Raw genomic sequence first — 15,066 nt, forward strand, 5'->3', positions numbered from 1 at the left:
CATTATTCACAATTACAGTTTCTTACCAAGATATTTATCTGTCTCCCTATAGCAGTAAGTAAAATAACATTACTAGACATATAGAACTTAGATTTCTCCCTATCTGCCTTTAAGGAATTCCTTATTGTGAGGGGCCTCACTCAAATAAGAAACCTGTACCTACTTTCTTAGGTGTAGTATTTTTCCCTATTTTAAGACCACATTTAAGAGCACTTCTGGCATAGAACCAGAAGTCTTGCCAATTTCCAAAGTCCTTGAAAGAGTAACCACTCAGTAGCCAAGGATAAATTTACATTGGATGACTCTTTTGGCCTTTATCGCCAACAGAAATATCTTTATAATTCAGTGGCTCCACTGTAATAGTATTCCTTGCTTAGTACAATTAAGCCAAGTGTAAGCTCAAAATAGAATCAAATCTTGAAAAAATACTGTTTTAAGGCTGATGTAATATCTTTTTTTTTTTTGCAAGCTGCAATTGAGCATACATAGCTAACACACCAGCCATACTGGCGGGCCAGCCAATGCTTTAGACTTTTAATCTACTTAATGGGAGAAAGGTTAGACATAATTAAATATCTTTGAGCTTGAATCTTTCAGTGCAATAAGTAAATGAATTAAATCTATCCAGGGGATAAAATAGAAACAGTTATCAAGGTACCAATTTGGAAGGCATAAGTCTTCTTCTAGTCAAACTTAAAATGTCTTGGCATTTTGGCCAAATGCCTGAAAAATATGTATCAGTCTTAACATATTCTTAATAAAGGCACAAAAAAGAGAGAATGAAGAGATGAATTCCCTCTTTTCTGAGCCCCAGGATTTTCCTTTTTATTTTTTTGGTCTCCGTATTATCTTATGCACTTGCTGGAAGAATGCTGGAGATCACAAAAGGAGCCACACCTTGAGTGGCAAAGGTCAGGCATTCAAACTCGGGCACCCTGAAGAATTTTCTGCACCTGATAGCTAAAATGCAGCATGGAGGACAGGCAAAGATTGCTTTGAGAAGATTATATTTTGCCATAAGAAGAAAGTGCTTGGTTCCTGAAATTATTAGGTTTCCTCTTGACCAATAGAGCAGAATTCCAGGAAGGTGCTCACAAGCATGACATCCTGCTGCCTCAGATCCTATCTGGAGCCACTGTCCCAAGATCCTGGTTCCAGCTCGATGTGGAATTGTCAGTGCTGGTGGGAGCTGACATCAGTCACTCCTCTCCGCTACTTTGCCTGAGAAGTCTGTGATCTGAACAGCTGCCCTTGCTAATGTAGCCTTGAATCCAGGCCCTGCGCTGTTCTGCCCTGCCTGTTGACTAGGAAATAATGCATCTACTTGCTAGCCAATAAAACAAACCAGGTACACAGGTTTCCTTGCAGATAATTCGTTAAGATGGTACTATGTCTACAGAGAGATCTGCACTGCTATGGGCAGTGATCAGAAGGCTAGAGGAAGGGAGTGAGCGGTAGGGAAGAAGGGAGGGGGCTCAGTAACCAGGGCCCCACATAAAGACAAATCACATGGTGTCATGTGAAAGTGGCAAAAATTTCCATTAGCTGCTCTAATGCCTTGCCTCTGATATCCCAGAGGTCCCCTCTAACCTAAAATTTTAATCTTAGCCATTTATTTGCTTCTTAGAATTAAGAGATGGAGGACAGAATGGTGACCAGGAGAGCTTTCCCCATCTCCACTGCTTGCTCAAGCTCTTGTTCTCGCTCTCCCTTTCCATATACATGTGTGTACACACCCACTCACACATATTCAAATGCACATACACATGACAGACCTACACGTGTGCGTGTGTACACATACACACACACATATGCATATGTTTATGTGTGTGTGTGTATATATATATATATATATATATATTTGAGACAGAGTCTTGCTCTGTTGCCCAGGCTGTAATGTTCAGTGGCACAATCTCAGCTTTCCACAACCTCTGCTTCCCCAGTTCAAGTGAATCTCCTGTCTCAGCCTCCCAAGTAGCTGGGACTACAGGCACATGCCATTATGCCCAACTAATCTTTGTATTTTTAGTCAAGACAGGGTTTAATTATGCTGGCGAGGCTGGTCTCCAGCTCCTGACCTCGTGATCCATCCACCTCAGACTCCCAAAGTGCTGGGATTACAGGCATGAGTCATCGCACCTGGCTTGTGTGTGTATATATATATATATATATATATATATATATATATATAAATATATATATATATATGTAAGAATCCTGATATTAGAGTTTGTTTCTGATCATATTTTGCATTTTAACAGATATTTTTCTGGATCTCTGCTTTAAGAACACTGTATTGTCCTGTCTAATGATGACCGGTCTGTGATCTTTCATCTCCATGTTTATTCTGAGTCACTGATTCTTGATACTAAGTTTTTAACATTCTACATTTTCAATTCTATCAGTGTGCTCCACATAACAGAACTTGTTTGGGCCAAATACCCATAGAGTGTTTGCTTAACAATAGAGTAGATTCTGTGTTTTCCTATTGACTTACTTCAAGCCCTGGTGAATGGAATGTCTTGGCCTCATGAGCTACCTGGTAACCATCAGAATCTCCTTATTTGACTGGGGGATTAGGACTGGAAAAAGAAGAATATGGTATTTAAGCTGAGATGACCAAGCCAAGGCCTTCCCTGGGCTCAAACTATATGAGAGACAATTCTCTCAGAGGAAATGCAGAGGTATGCATTTTCCACGCGATCCAGAGGTTAGAGAGGCAAGTTGATGAGTGACAGATGCAGTGGAGGGGCAGAGAGAACTGCAGTTTGAAGGTGGTTACCCAAGACCAGGGGTCTCCAGATGGCTCCCCAGGTGGGAGCCGAAGGATGGCTATTCCTTTCACCAGTTAGGGAACCGAATGGCTCTACTTTCTGCCCACTCCTGGATCAAGTGCTCCCTATGGCCAGTTCCTATGATGGCATTATCTTTGAATCCTTGGATATCCTATTTCTGGAATGTCTGCCCAGTTTCCTATGGCCTTGAGCATTTTCTTCCCTGTATTGTAGAGGTAACTCATTGTTTGTGAAGTAACAGAGATGAAACTAGGAAATGTGTGTGGCTGACATGGTGCCAGAGGGTCTCCACAGCCATGGGTGTCTTTGTCCAGACTAGTGGACATTGCTAGGCCTGAGATACTCATGAAGGTCCTTCTTTTAGTCTATTCTCATGCTGCTATAAGGACATACCCAAGACTGGGTAATTTATAAAGGAAAGAGATTTAATTGACTCACAGTTCCACAGGGCTGAGGAGGCCTCAGGAAACTTAAAATCATGGTGGAAGAGGAAACAAACATGTCCTTCTTCACAAGACGGCAGGAGAGAGAAGAATGTGAGCCAAGTGAAGGGGGAAACCTCTTATAAAACCATCAGATCTCATGAGAACTTACTCATTATCATAAGAATAGCATGGGGAAACTGGCCCCATGATTCAATTACCTCCCACCCGGTCCCTCCCAACACATGTGGGGATTACAATTCCTCACATGTGGGGAACTACAGTTCAAGATGAGATTTGAGTGGGGACACAGACAAACCATATCGGCCCTCATGGATGGGATCCCCAAGAAACAAGCCAGGGATCTGAGCTGCTGAGAATACAGACACAGAGATGAGCCACAAACCCTGAATTTGTTAAAAGCTTATGAGAAGCTGCTCATTTCCAGCTGCAATTTTCACATATCCACTCATTCTTTTTAAAAAAAAGAGTAGATGAAACTCAAACAACTGGGCTCTTTCGTGCCAAGGTTCCCCAAACCTGTGAAACCCTTCCATGCAGCATTCTCTACTGTCAGGACTTTGCACTTGGAGGTGATGCCCCTGAACTTGCATCATTTGCAATTTCTATTTAAAGGCAAACCCCAGACAAAGAAATATTTGCCATAAATTGTTACAGCAATGTGACATATGGCTTTTCTGCCACTAAGGTCACACTGCCATTGGCCTCTCACTTCCTCCTCAATTGGTTGTTCATTCCACAAGCTTTCCTCAATTTCAGCAATTCTTGTGGTGCAGATCTGCCTGCCCAGCCATATATCACCAGTAATAACAAGGAGAGTTGTGATCTTTTACATCTCTACACAATGATCTGAGTCTTGGAAGGTTTCCCAAACTCCCTTGTCCCTCTGCCTGGCCAGGCAGGGCTTCTTTTCCTTTCTTAGTGTGACATATCAGCAGTTCAGATGCAGGGCTCTCCCGCTGGGTGGGAGCTTGTAGGTCACAGCGACATCCAACAGATTCATTAACATAGCAATCACAGGAGAGAAAAGAAGGCCAGGCGATTCTGGTGAATGCTGAGCTTGTTCTAAATTCTCATACAGAATCTCGATAGAACCAGGAAGGAGCCAGAGATTTGAGGCTCTGTTTTGCAAAAGAATTTCAGAGAGCCACCAGCTTGGAAATGAAGCCTATCAGGATGGAAAGAAAGCTATGCATTGCAAAGCCCTCCTGCTAACAAGCTCAGCTCTGGGGAGAGGGGTATTAACTAAAATAACAGCACGTGGTAGTCAACAAACTCCCTAGCTGTGACTTTGCTGAAGCAGGTGAAAGTATTTTAAAATGTTGACTGAAGTAGGGGGAGGGGAACCCACATAAAGCCAAGAATTCCTTTACTCTCTGCCAATGGTTCTGTGAATTATCCCCTTGGAATACTGTGCCTTCTCTCCAGCCCTGTGTTTCAGAATCAAGGGACCTTGCTCCAAGGAACATCTTCCTACAGACATTTCAACAGATTTTGATGAAACTACCCTGTTGTCAAGGGTGGGAAGAAGGATATGTTAATTAAAAACAAACTGAGAAAATGCATCGAAGCAGGACTGTGTGCCTTCATCCATCTGCAACTTGCCTATGAGTGGCCTTCTAGACAGGCACCCATAGCTGGCTTACACAGTGGCCTATGAGTGTTAGCCTGTCAGGGGTAACTCTGGGGTAGTCCACAGCGAACAGAAAGCCTCCGCACTTAAGGAAGGTCTGAGCAGCAGGCCATCTTGAACTCATAACCACATTTAGGGAACAAAAGCTATGCATAGAGATTTAAGGAATTAAAAACTCAGAAAAAAGAACAACACTGGGACTGAAATGAGAGGAGACTGCTTTTTGCTACTGTCAAAGGTGTGTGAACCAGAGCAACCCCGTCTTGAATAGAAGCTAGATGAAATGAGGCTGAGACCTAGTGGGCTGCATTCTCAGATGGTTAAGGCATTTTAAGTCACAGAATGGGATAGGAGGTTGGCACAAGATACAGGTCATAAAGACCTTGCTGATAAAACAGGTTGCAGTACAGAAGCCTGCTAAAATCCAAAACCAAGACGGCGACGAGAGTGACCTCTGGTTGTCCTCACTGCTACACTCCCATCCACGCCATGACAGTTTACAAATGCCATGGCAACATCAGGAAGTTACCCTAGATGGTCTAAAAAGGGAAGGTGTGAATAATCCACCCCATGTTTAGCATATCATCAAGAAATAACTGTAAAGATAGGCAACCAGGCTCACACCTGTAACCCCAGCACTTTGGGAGGCCAAAGCAGATGGATTGATTGCTTGAGATCAGGAGTTCAAGACCAGCCTGGATAACATGGTGAAACCTCGTCTCTACCAAAAATACAAAAATTAGCCAAGCATAGTGGCACATGCCTGTAGTCCCAGCTACTCAGGAGGCTGAGGCAGGAGAATTGCTTCAACCTGGGAGGCAGAGGCTGCAGTAAGCCGAGATTGCACCACTGCACTCAGCCTGCTCAACAGAGTGAGGCTCCATCTAAAAAAAAGCCTCGGGGCTGCTTTGTCTGTGAAGTAGTCATTCTTTTATTACTTTCCTAATATGATAGACTTGCTTTCACTTTGCTCTGCAGACTTGCCCTGAAGTCTTTCTTGCGTGAGATCCAAGAACCCTCTCTTGGGTCTGGAACGGGACCCCTTTCCTGTAACACTACGACTACTTTTTTGACCACAAATACCAGAAAACATGTAGAACTTTTTTTTTTTTTTTTTTTACTTTTATTTTAGGTTCAAGTGCACATGTGCAGGTTTGTTGCATAGGTAAACTCATGTCGTGGGAGACTGTTGTACAGATCATTTTGCCGCCCAGGCACTAAGCCTAGTACTCAATAGTTATTTTTCTGCTCCTCTCCCTCCTCCCACCCTCTACCTTCAAGTATGCCCCAGTGTGTGTTGTTCCCCACTTATAAGTGAGAACATGTGCTATTTGGTTTTCTGTTCCTGTATTAGTTTGCTAAGGATGATAGCCTCCAGCTCCATCAATTTTCATTTTTATGGCTACACAGTATTCCATGGTATATGTGTAACACATTTTCATTATCCAGTACACCATTGATGGGCATTTAGGTTGATTCAGTGTCTTTGCTATTGTGAATAGTGCTGCAGTGAACATACGTGTACATGTTTCTTTATGGTAGAACAATGTATATTCCTTTGAGTATATACTCAGTAATGGGATTGGGTGGCCACTTCCTACCAAAAGAGTGTACTTTACAATAATTGGAACTTAAAAAAAAAAGAAAAAAAAAAAACCAAAGTCCTTTCCCTACTTTGTGACTACGTATAATCAAATACGCTAATAAGTTGCATTTTTGCTTTTGAAGTCATCCTATTTCCTCCACTTTACAGTTTATTTTGGTCATGAGTTCTTATAAGGAAACTGGAATGATAGATGTGACTTGCTCTCTACTGGCTTTCCTTCCTTAGTACCAGCTGCTTCTTTTGATCAAAGAGCAAACCAGGGAGGAGTGGAGGAGGGAGGAGTGGGAGGAGGGAGAAGCAGAGGAGGGAGGAGCAGGAGGAGGGAGGAGCAGGAGGAGGGAGGAGTAGGAGGAGGGAGGAGCAGGAGGAGGGAGGAGTGGAGAAGGGAGGACCGAAGAGCCGCCCCTAGTCCCTCCCTTGGAAGCTCTGCCTTACATCAGTCACATCACCTTACTCAGAAGGAGGAAGAGTTAGCATTTGAGAAAATAACAGCAGTTTTATTTGAGTAATGTAAGTCCTTTTAAATTATCAGGCCCAGAAAGACATTAAAATGAGACAGCAATTACGTCTCACTCCCCACTCTGAGCTATGTATTTATCTCCTGAAACTGCGTGTTATTGCCGCAAGTAACTATACATTAACCTAATAGTGCCACACTAGACACTAAACCCACGCCCTGTAGGTTAACAATGTGTAGCCAATCACTAGTCAATGTCATTTCTACAAACCAATGAGAATTCCTGACAATAGCTTTGTATCAGCCCACTCCAGGTCCCCTCCTTTTGCCTTTAAAAATCTACTTGTAATCATGTGTATATTGAGGGCAATTGAATCTATGCCCCCAGGTCACAATCTGTAAGTTTGGCCCAAATAAACTACTTATATTAATTTTGCCTCAGCTCCTTCCTTTTAGGTCAACATCTTTGTTAGTGGCTGAGAGTTGTGGTCTGCTCATGTTACTGATCTAGGTCCCTTTTGTGTCACAGCAAAAAGGGCAGTCATGGGAGTAGGGAGTCGGGGGCTGAGCAGGATGATTCGGTGTTTAAAAATGAGCAAGTTGGGCCTTCTCTTGGAAGCAGAGCAAGAATGGTACAGATTGGAGGTACAGAGGGGCGGGGACAGGGGAAGGCTCAGGGTTTGCAGCTGCTGAGGGCACATGCCTTTCCACCACTGGGACTCCCAAAGGGCCACCAAGCAGGGCTATTGTCTTTACAACTCCAGGGGCCTTGTTCACTCTGGAGATTGTCATGGTGGCATACTAGGTCTGTGGGTTTCCATCTGGCAGCCTGAGGGGGAAAGGTGACAAGGACAGCAAAAGCTCACGACCTCAACCCCACCCCACCTGCCCCTCCAGCTGGCTTCGACTCATGCAGCAGACTGAGTGGCAAGGGCGAAATCTCAGAAGGCCAAGATGTGCCCGTGTGGGAGGGAGCCTCTTCATGGCGTTGCTGCATATTAAACATCTGCCATGTTTTTCTATTTCCTGAATAGAGGCCGATGACCAAAAGAAGGCTCATGAATGACATTTGGAACTTGGCCTTCTAAACTGTACTTCATGCCTTATGCATCGCCCACTAGACCTTTCTTTTCTACTCTTCGTGCTTCCTTATTTGACCCAAGTCCATGTCTTATGTTCAAACTCCACAATGACTGGCTTGGTTTTGATACCAACAGTCTTCTGGATTTCATGCAAAAACACTCACCAGGGCCAGGCATGGTGGCTCACGCCTGTAATCCCAGCACTTTGGGAGGCAGAGGTGGGCGGATCACAAGGTCAGGAGTTTGAGACCAGCCTGGCCAACATGGTGAAACCCCGTCTCTACTAAAAATACAAAATTTAGCTAGGTCTACTAAAAATACAAAATTTAGCTAGGCCTGGTGTCACATGCCTGTAATCCCAGCTCCTTGGGAGGCTGAGGCAGAAAAATTGCTTGAACTTGGAAGGTGGAGGTTACAATGAGCCAAGATTGTGCCACTGCCCTCCAGCCTGGGTGACAGAGCAAGACTCCGTCTCAAAAAAAAAAAAATTAAATAAATAAAGACACTCACCAGTCTGCACATTGCCTGCCTAGATCTGTCCCTCAGTGGGGCAGGGGGTCTTTTCCCTGCAAGAGGACTGTGGGCTTGCAGCACTTGATGCTTCCCTCTAGTATATAAGAAAAAGTGTGAAAAGGGAGAAAGTGAAATTTTCACTATTCCACAAAAACCTGGATGTACCCCGGATGCCAAGGCGTCTTAGGAGCCCACTCTTACAGAGGCCCCTATTACTCATGTGGCATTTCTACCAACAGAAGATTCTGTAGGTTGTTGGCTTGAAAGCAATAGGCAGCCATTATCTCCCTGCCATTTTGTAAAAAAAAATAATAATAAGACCAAACCTTTGCTCAAGGCTGTGAATACTAAAATTTGCTAGAGAAAGTGGGAGGAGCTGCATTACTTAAATCTTTTCAAAATTGCTTGAATAAAGCACTTCACTCAGATACACAAAGAATAGACTGGCGCTGACCCTGCAGGCCATCCATAAGATGATCTCAGAGGGTTTTCTTCCTGCGTCTGATTTCTGTAAAGGAGAAGGGCTGGAGCTGAACCAATGAAACAAAGAAGTAAGTTCATACCCCTCTTACTCCAAGCCCTTTAATCTCTAGCTGGGTTCTGATTCCAGATAGTTTCTACCAAAGAAGTTGTAAAAGCATCTACACATAATGGCATCCTAACATATTGTAAGATCATCCTCTCCAATTTAAAGAGAGAACCATTTCAAATAGCCTTTCGTACTTCCATTTCTTCTTCCATAATTACTACAAACGTCATCATGAATGGACTCTGAATGAGTCTCCCAGTTCCCTCTGGTGCTTCAAAATGCCCTCCACCTTACAGCAGTCAAAGAGACTAAGATGTTCCCTTGCACGGCTTTTGCAGCATCTGTTGTTAAGTAAGAGTTGTTTGCTCTTTGAGATCCAAATAATCACATGGCAGCTTCTCAAGCAACAGCTGGAATCCCCAAAAGTAACAGCAGCAAGACACGGGCATCTTTTGCAGGAGGTGTAGCTTTGCTTTCTTTTCTTCTTCTTTCATTAATTCTTTCTTTAGAAAGCAGATAAGGAGGTATTATTTATCAAGAAGGAAGTGTGTGCATTAGCTACCATGGTAACTTACGTTACTGTCAGCATTGTCCAGGCCACTTAAAGCCCTTTCTTAATGTTCATTTTCTTTCTCTGGCCTGAGAAAGCCACTCAAGTCAGAGGCAGATAAGTATCTTACAAGCATGAAACATCAGGCTTCATATGTCCCTCTCTTGACTTTCCTGGAAATCTGACTGTGCACAATGGAGTTGCGTTTTCTCTGTCTCTGGGAGGACCCTGGGCCCTGGACTGTGTCCAGCTCTAGCTCTGGGCAGGGAGAGACCTTCTTATGTAGGGTTCAGTCTTGCCACTGTGCCCTTCTGGTGTTGCCTCTCAGTCGCTCTGCAGTTCGATTCTATGGATTTCTTCTTTCCCAGGGCTCTTTGCTTAGGCCCAGGAACCTACTGTTATAATCTCTTTGGTGTTAAAACTGCTTGTCTGCTGAGATCTATCCATTTATCCATCTACCTTTCCATCTAGTCATCCATCCATCCATTTATTACCTACTACATACCAGGTGATGTATTTGGGTCAGAGATACTGAGATGGATAGGCCATTGTTTCTGTCTTCAAGAAACTTACAGTTTAATAAGTGAGGCAGACACAAAAGCTGGTGATTTTATATATGAGCACATAAAATTAACATCACATGAAAGATTTACAGTAAAACATTTTATTCTCCCTTCCGTGGTGCACACCCCCGGTTCTTCTCCCCAGGAAACTTAACAGATTAATTGACATTCTTCCAGGGACATGTATATATGCATACTCCAGGTATCTGAGTTGGGGTGGACATACGATGGATGTCTTCTGGACATGGGACTCTAATTGAAGTGGTGAAGGTACAGAGTCACTCTAGCAGGGACTTTATGGAGCTGTGTCCCAGTTTGGGTGCTCTAGCAAACATGCTTTCATTCTTCCCAACTCCCATTTGCGCACCTGTGGGTTGGCCCTCCTAGGTTACAATGATATCCATGCTGTCTACCAATCCCTAGTTACCTGCTCATCATGAGACTTAACTGTTTTCTTAACCACTTCTTTGGAGATGATAGAAGGCACCCTAATATTTGCAATTCCAAATTCTATGTGGGTCACTTTCATTGCTTCTTCGGGAAGGTTTGACTCCATCCTTCACACTTTATCCACTATAATGGGTGTTCATCACAATGAATAAGCAGGAAGAAAGGCCACATTGGATTAAAAACATGATTGTCCAACTTGGAGTAATGTAGCTGATGTACCAGCCGGATAGAATACACAGTAATAGTGGCTTTGTAGTGACTAAACATTTGCATATGTTCAACGCTTATGTTCATCCAGTAGGCACTGGACAGCTGCACTTGTTAATAGTTGGTGGATTTCTGATTACTCAGTGTCCATGCCATACAAATTCAAAACTATATTAGGTAAAAGTGTGGATATAAATAAGTACTTTAATATAAATAAGTACTTAATGGGACAACTTTGAATAAAACATGCCTGTATTTTATGTATTTTAATATAAGCAAACATATATATTAGGCCTGGGATTTTAAAAGCATTTTCTGAGCCCCTTTAATCTTTTCTTAAAGTTTCTCAGGGGTGACTTCCTTGGGTAAGCAATGGGGCCAAGTAGGCAGGGCCTTGGTCACCCTCCTCCACTTTGTCAAAGTGCCTGCTCTTTTGCGTTAGGTTCTAAGTAAGATTTCTTTAGAAGAAAGTGCTCTATTAATAAGAAAAGAGGTTGAAACCCTATGAGGATTTTATATTAAGTGGTACTCTGGTGGTATGTCTATGGAGACCATGGGAATGTAAGGGGAGGGGCACCTAATTTAGTCTTGGGGTGTGGCATAGATTAGGAAAGGCTTTCCGTAAAAAGTGATTCCTGAGTGTGTGTAGAGTAGGGTGGGACGATTGTGTACCTTCCATGTAGAGGTAGCAGCATGTGGAAAGCCCCGGAAACAAGGCGCAAGGCGAAGAAAATTTAGCTCATTGAGAAAAGTGGCAAGTGGTTCAATATGGCTGGCGGATTTGGTTGAAGAGAAGCCTGAAGAAGCAAGCTGAGGTCAAGCCTGCACTCCTGCCCACTCCACTGCATCAGTTTCACATCCTTCAACCAATGCTCTGGATCTGGGTGGTGCGTCCCAAACTCTGAACTTGAACTACATGGTTCTGCCTGTCCTTTCTGCGCTGCTGAACTTTGAGCCCACCCACATGACCTAGCCTCAAAGACTGGACATTGGATCCTGACAACTCACCTGCTCATTTGCTTTCCTGCAATCTGCATAGACTCATCAACTTTCCAGGCTCCTGAGCCCTAGCAAGCCTGAGGCCTGATTTGTATAAACCAAGTGCTGAACTTCCACCAGAATTGAAACTGTCAGAAGTTTCCTCCCCTTGTGTGCCATTGAGCACCACGATGGCTGCCAGCAAGGGAACTTTGGGATCATCACAAAGAGCTCAGTTCAAAGTCTTTAGAAAGCCGGTCATTCTGGAGGAGAAACCGTAAGTCCTATACTGCTTATAATGGTCTCCAAACTGTTGATCGTGACAAAGCAAGTTTTGTGTACAGGAAACAACGGCTTCCCCTTCTCCTTTGGAGGATCTAAAAAAAATTAATCTTAGATAACAAGCCATAAATAATTACATAAACACTCAGCCTTCGCCTTTCTTCTTTGAATCTCATAATAGTACATTAGTAATAACATCAACACTACTATTTCCCTTCAGTTTTCACAGGGAATAAAAATAGCAAGAAAATGTAAACATTCTAAATACTTGGTCCTTAAGACTTTCGTTAGTTGTGAGAAGACATTGTTATTGATTCATCCTTGGCTCTTAATTTGCTAATTATGCATCACTTAATGCAAATTTTGCCCCCAAGAGGAGAAAGACCATTTTATAGGATGTCACAGGGAACAGAAATGTCCTGGATATATGAAGTCGTTGGGTTAAAACTGTGCTTTTCGATGCAAACTATAGATTCAATATTTAGTTTTAAATATCTAAACTTTAACTTCTCTCAAGCCATAAAGAAGTAAAAAGCCAAGCCTCTCTCTAAACAGTTAGTACTTTCTAATCTACTGTTATTTTTTTATGGGACAAAAGGAATAGCTATGCTGCATAAATGTTAAGCTGGCTGCTATGTAGTTTTCTGTGGGAAGTTAGCAATAAAAATATGACCCATCAATGTGAGCAATAAATATTTTCCATGTAGTCAGTGATATATTAGACATTTACTATTTGAAAATGTTATGGGGAAAAAAGGAGGAGTCACTTTACTGTGGGGAATAAGACTACCATTAACATGAGAAAAGAATTTCCTGGATTTGAAGTGAAAAGCGGTTGATTATATAATCTTGGTGTTATATAGATTTTTAATATTACTTTATAACCATGGTAATACATGATTATAACTTGGATATTATAATGCTGTATAATATGCTGTGACTAATAAAGCTCATTTTATAAAAATTATCACGGTGGAAGCTTCATTTAATGCTCTAAAGCAGTTGTGTAATTGTACCTTTTATTTCATTAAGCTTATTTGCCTCATCGTAGTAGATCTGATAGCATAAATGCCATCTCTCTGCCTCCCTATGATGCTTTTGTCACTCATTCATGACATTTGTTGAGTACCTACAAAGGGCTAAGCCACTCTGTAAGGCAGGAGAAATCTACGATAAGTAGGATGTTGTCTTTGCCCTCCAGAAGTAAAAGACAAGTGGAATGGAATGTTGATGGGCTCTGACGTAAGTGTGAACAGGGTGCAGAGAAACCAGGGAGGGAGGGGTTGGGCCTAGATGGACAGGGGCCTGGCATACAGTCCTACAATGCAAGATTGACACGTAAAAGGTGAGGAGGTGTCATGAAGAAGCCCTGCATTGACTGGAAATCAGATGGTGTGAGTCTGGCTCCTTGTCCAGCTACTTACTAGGTTTAGATTAGGATTCTGGGCTATTCACTTCAACCCCATGAGTTTTCTCAGCTACAAAATAGAAGTAATAATGGCTCCTTGGCCATCTCACAGAATGCTGGTTTTAACGCTTAAATGAGCTGGTGCATATAAACATCTTTTTTAAAAGATTTAAAAGGCTAAGTTATGATATTTGGTAGGTTAGGTGTATTAAATACTTTTTTAACTTAACAGTATTTTCAACTTATAATGAGTTTATCAATTGAAAATGCATTTAATACACCTAAACTGCACATTATAGTTGAGGCTAGCCTACCTTAAACATGTTCAGAACACTGATATTAGCCGATATTTGGGTGAAAGAATCAAACACAAAGCCTATTTTAGAATAAAGTATTGAATTCTCATGTAATTTATTGAACACTGTAGATTTTGTTGAAATTGCAATGGTTTTGCACTATCATAAAGTTGAAATATTAAAAGTTAAGCCATCACAAGTCAGGGACAGTCTGTGTATATATATATATATGCATTTGTGTGTATATAAATGCATAATTAATATATAATGTACATATATATTTATATTGTGGGCACTGGCATCCTATCCCAAGCATTATGGCTCCTTTAGGACTTCATAATGAGAGAGGAAGATGAAGAATTTCGAGAGGACTCAGAAGAAATGGATAAGGAAGTAAAAAAAGAATAAAATGAGAAACCCAAGACACCATGTACAATAAACACAGGAAGGGCTCCAGGTGTTTCCTATCTCTACTAAGAACAAAACAAGAAGAAATGGATTTAAATCCCAGTACAAGAGATTTGGGTCAGGAATAAGGATGATTTTGTTTTCTTTAAAGAGCTGTTAAAACATTAAGATGGCCAGCAAAAAAAGGTTTTCCCCTCTGGAAGCCTTTAAAAATAGGGACAATGGGCTGGGCGTGGTGGCTCACGCCTGTAACCCCCTCACTTTGGGAGGCCAAGGTGGGCAGATCACTTGACGCCGGGAGTTTCAGACCAGCCTGGCCAACATGACAAAACCCCATCTCTACTAAAAATACAAAAATTAGTCGGGTGTGATGGTGTATGCCTGTAATCCCAGGTATTATTTAGGCTGATACACAAAAATCACTTGAACCCCAGAGGTGGAGGTTTCAGTGAGCCAAGATCATGCCACTGCACTCCAGCCTGGGCAACAGAGTGAGACCCTGTCTCAAAAGAAAAAAAAAAAAATAGGAAGAATGGGGCACTGTTCATTGCTGAGTATATAAAACAGAGTTTAAGTACAAGAAATGCACAGATGACATTTGGTACAACTTTAAATTATTCCTTTTGGGGAGAACTGGAATCCTGAGAATCACATGAGGGCCCAACTCACCCTTCTGGATGCAGTAGATAGGAAAGATATGCCTTCTCTTCTCTGGACCTCTGTTATTCTTAACTCCTTTGCGTAACCTTGGATGTTTCATGGCATCTCTATACAGACTGAGGCCATAAAAGTCATTTGCTTCAGAATGAATCAAACATGCAACTGCTTTCTTTCTCTCTCTCTCTCTTTTTTTTTTTTTTTTTTTT

The sequence above is a fragment of the Cebus imitator genome, unplaced genomic scaffold (assembly GCF_001604975.1).
Source record: "Cebus imitator isolate Cc_AM_T3 unplaced genomic scaffold, Cebus_imitator-1.0 Scaffold110, whole genome shotgun sequence".
Classification (NCBI taxonomy): Eukaryota; Metazoa; Chordata; class Mammalia; order Primates; family Cebidae; genus Cebus; species Cebus imitator.